We start from the raw sequence: 4207 nt of genomic DNA, 5'->3' as shown, positions 1-4207 counted from the left end.
ACGCGTGGATATAAAGAACATCAAAAACGGAGTTCGTATGAACGAGTTATAAATTATAATAGCATATTTACGTATTAAAATAAAGTATAAATCATATATACGCATACATATATATACACATGTATATATCATTAGAAAGGTATCAACGATGCGGTCATTATAAGACTAGTGTTGAGTACTTTCGACATTAGTTTAGTACAAATATCGTTCAATCTATTTAAAATAGTATTATGAAGGGGTGTTTAGTTGTTTATATAACTATAAGGTCATTAAGTAATTATGGAGGGTAGTTTGTGTAAATTCAATTACTATAAATAAGAGCCTCTAGCTCTCATATTTCTTGCACCATTCTCTTGATTCAAGAGTCTTTCTCTTCTTATGCCCTGAGCATTTCGGTCCCTCGTGATTCGACTTCTCTTTCTGTAGTTTTAGTATAGTAAGGTGAGCGCTGAAGCGTTGCACGAAACTTTCTTAGAAAGATTCAGCGACGAAGTTCTGCCTCTGCAGAGCTCGGCTCCTACCTAAAACTCCCTTGTAAGTAAGTTATGCTTACCCTATTTTAAATATAGCTTATATTTAAAATTAGTATTGTTATTATGAACTTATAATAAATATTTGGGCTATTATTATGACTTATATAAGTGTCGTTATAATATCTTTTTAACTACTCGCGGTACGGGGAATCTGGTTTAAAGAGCCGCATAGGGTTGTTGGATTTCAGAAGTGCTATATGCCAAAATGGTCCTGCCCTCCGGTATTTTATGTCTGGCCTCTGTCTGTACATAGTGGTTGGAAAATATTGTTTAAACGCTTATATAATAATAATAATAATAATAATAAGACTAATAATTAGTCACGGTAAATATTAGACTAAAATCTAGTGGTAATAATACTAGGTTTCGTCGAAGGAAATAATACTAGGTTTCGTCGAAGGAAATTATTTTTAAGAAGCGAAGCGCTGTCTGAGTTCGGAATCATCACTTTAACAAGTGAGTGCATAGTTACTTTCATCTTACACATAGATATGAAGTATTTTATATAAATTACGTGCTACGTGTGCATATTATCTGTATACTTGCTATCTATGCTGGATGAGTGATTTTATACATGTTTTAAATGATTTAAACTGTATATGTATTTTATATCTACAAAATATGTTGGGTAAAACATGGGTAGATTAGAGAAGGGATAAATGATTAGCGATGAAAGCTGAGATGAATGATGAGCGATGATATATAAGTGGTAAATTATGGTGAGAAGCGATGACCTAAGCGATGAGCCAAGCGATGACCTAACCGATGAGCCAAGCGATGACCCAAGCGATGGCCCCATCATCTAGCAGAGTATGTATGACAACCACTGACTATTCTAGACAGTCCAGTAGAACACTAGCAGGCTCGCAACCTATAGGTGTTGTGAACGATGTGTTCACCCGTTGTACTCTAAAAACCCATTGACATGTATTGCGAGTGGACTCTCGAAAACGATACTGTCAATAAACGAGATTAACCATGGCGACTATGCAGACTTAGTGCCTAAACCCTGATGACGATGGACTTTGTGCCTATTCCTTAGGATAATCCTTAGGAATGAATGGAAGAGGAATAACTTATTCTTAGGGTAGATCCTTAAGAGTAAAGAAGATAATGAGGATGGGTAATTGGGTTTATTTTTTGATGTTTAAGCATAATAATTATATTATTTTGAGTTGAAAACCCTATGTACTCACCAGGTTTCCCAACCTGACACACTCAAGCTTATTTGAATCACAGGTGCCGATATGAAGTTACATTACACTGAGAGATTAAAGATGTGTAGATCACTAGTGCAAATGAATGTAAGTTCTGTTTATGCTTATGTTTTTGTATTGACAATGACATCCCCAATGTTTTAAAATGAATAAAAATACATTTCTTCGGAAATGCTTTGATAACGTATTTATCATGTTTTACTGGGAACAAATTCTGCAACATTTTTATCAAAAGAAGTACTCTGATTTTTATTAAGCATAAACAAAATCGGTCTTTTTTGGCCGTGAAAATGGGGATGTCATAGTTGGTATCAGAGCATTAGTTTAAGCGAACTAGGAATAAGGATTTATTTCTAAACTTAAACTTAGAATGCTAAGCAATGATCGTGAGGAGTGTGTCTAATATAATTTTGGTAATCCACCTGAATAGACACAAGCACTAGCTTAATTAGGGAAGATGCCTAAAATGTTTTTCTGTGCTAAATGATTTGTGATGCTTTATGTTATTGTTTGATCGGGTCTATGGTCTGTTGCCGACCGGATTTGGAAATTTTATGTGTTCAGATTTCTAAACGTTTAATTACGGTATTAGAACTGGCATGTAATTTTTCGAAGTAATAAGGAGGAATATGCATCTAAACCTTCCTCTATCTATATTCTCGTCTCGATACGCTGAACGACTGCTTGGGTGTGCAAAGCATCATGGTGAAGACTCGTAGAGAATTGAGTAAATGGAGGAAATGAAAAGGCTTACGATAGTGAATCATACCTATCAGAAGATATCGTAAGAGTGATATCTTGCCTTTAGAATACGTCTAAATAGGTAATACGTCTGGTACGGGAGAAGTACACTTTCGATTGGCGGACATAAAGAATTTTTGGTATAATCCATGAAGTTATCCCATCGTCTGACGTTTCCACCACCAACCGAGTTGAAGCGAAATTGATGATTGAAGATACGCATGGAAGAAGTCCTAGTAGAGTCTAGGGAAAATTTTATGATTATTTGGACACATTAGTATGTGTTAAATCGTTTTGTGATTTTAGGAAATAAGAACTTGGAGAACTGCGAGACAATACTTGGGACGAGTATGAGTAAGTGTGAATGGTAGTAAAGGCCTATACTACCGAAAGCACAGGACTCGCACTTGGATCAGGGAAAGTCACACGGTTACCAAGACGCTAGTAATTGATTCCGTTTTATTCATGTATGTCGTTACCATCGTTTCGGTAATGACTAAGAAGATGATTGTTGTTCCGACCCAAGTGGTCATCCCAAATCGAGACCAACTAAGATGAGTATGTAAATGGTTCAGAAAACCAAGTTCGATGTCGCGTCTGACCTAAGATAAAAGATTGAAATAAAGGATAAACGAAGCGATTAGTAGAAGTACCGCAATTGTTGTTAAAGTAAGAATATTGTAGCTAGAAGTGTTATATGCTAGAATGTAGTTATATCACATTAGAACATGAAGGAAGGTATAGTCTGTTCTGGAATTTGACTCTAAAAGACCTAAGTCTAAGCGTCGCATCATACGATGAGAGGTCATTAAAACATGACCCATTGGTCCCTGGTGGTAATCAAAGAACTTATCTTAAGTTTGTTAAGAAGAAGGAGTATCCAATAGTAAATCGAGATTGTGATTCGAAGATCACGATTGGAAGACTAACATGAAATAGAGAGTGGGTGCACGATCGAGTACTGCTTGCAGACAATAAGTCTAAGAGATAGATACTGATTCGAAGGAATATAGAAGTTACGATTATTACCTAGGATGAAGAGATAACCTATGGAGTCATTATACAAGCCCTGTTTTGTTGATAATTCCGGGACGTAATCATCCTAAGGGGGAGATAATTGTAACGCCCGCAGATCCGGGCTAGTCAATTTAGAGACAATAAGTGTCGAAAACGACTTTTTGACAAAAGATTATGTAGAAAAAATAATCTTAACCAAGTTGTAGAATATGTATCAAGGGTTCCATACATATAAAGAACGCTGAAATACGAGTTATAACGAAGAAGTTATGGCACGTCGAAGTTTCGCGACAAAACCGGCACGACGCTGGGCGACATAAATAGTGAATTTACGATAGAGGACTTTTAGCCTTATCAATCTAAAAAAAATTCGTAGTATACGTTAAACCGAGACCGTGCATAAAAAGAACGCCCAAATCTGACTTCGTATGAGGAAGTTATGATTTTTCTAAGATTTGGCATAGCAGTGCACATCCTGAAATTTGAATTTTAGATCAGTCGATTTTTGGCCGACGCAACCTAAACAAGAATCGAAAATCTCGTTAATAGTAACACAACGGTAAAAAGACAGACGAAAACGGACGTCGGATGAAGAAGTTATGAATTTTTAACGGACTTTTCTTGTCCCGGCCTGTTAAAAATATAACTTTAAAAATAAAGTCAAAATTAGCCAACGGAGTCTAAGCGAAAGTTGTAGGG

The sequence above is a fragment of the Lactuca virosa genome, chromosome 5, assembly GCF_052849685.1.
Source record: "Lactuca virosa cultivar CGN04683 chromosome 5, Lactuca_virosa_CGN04683_v6, whole genome shotgun sequence".
Classification (NCBI taxonomy): domain Eukaryota; kingdom Viridiplantae; phylum Streptophyta; class Magnoliopsida; order Asterales; family Asteraceae; genus Lactuca; species Lactuca virosa.
This window is presented reverse-complemented; position numbering follows the sequence as displayed.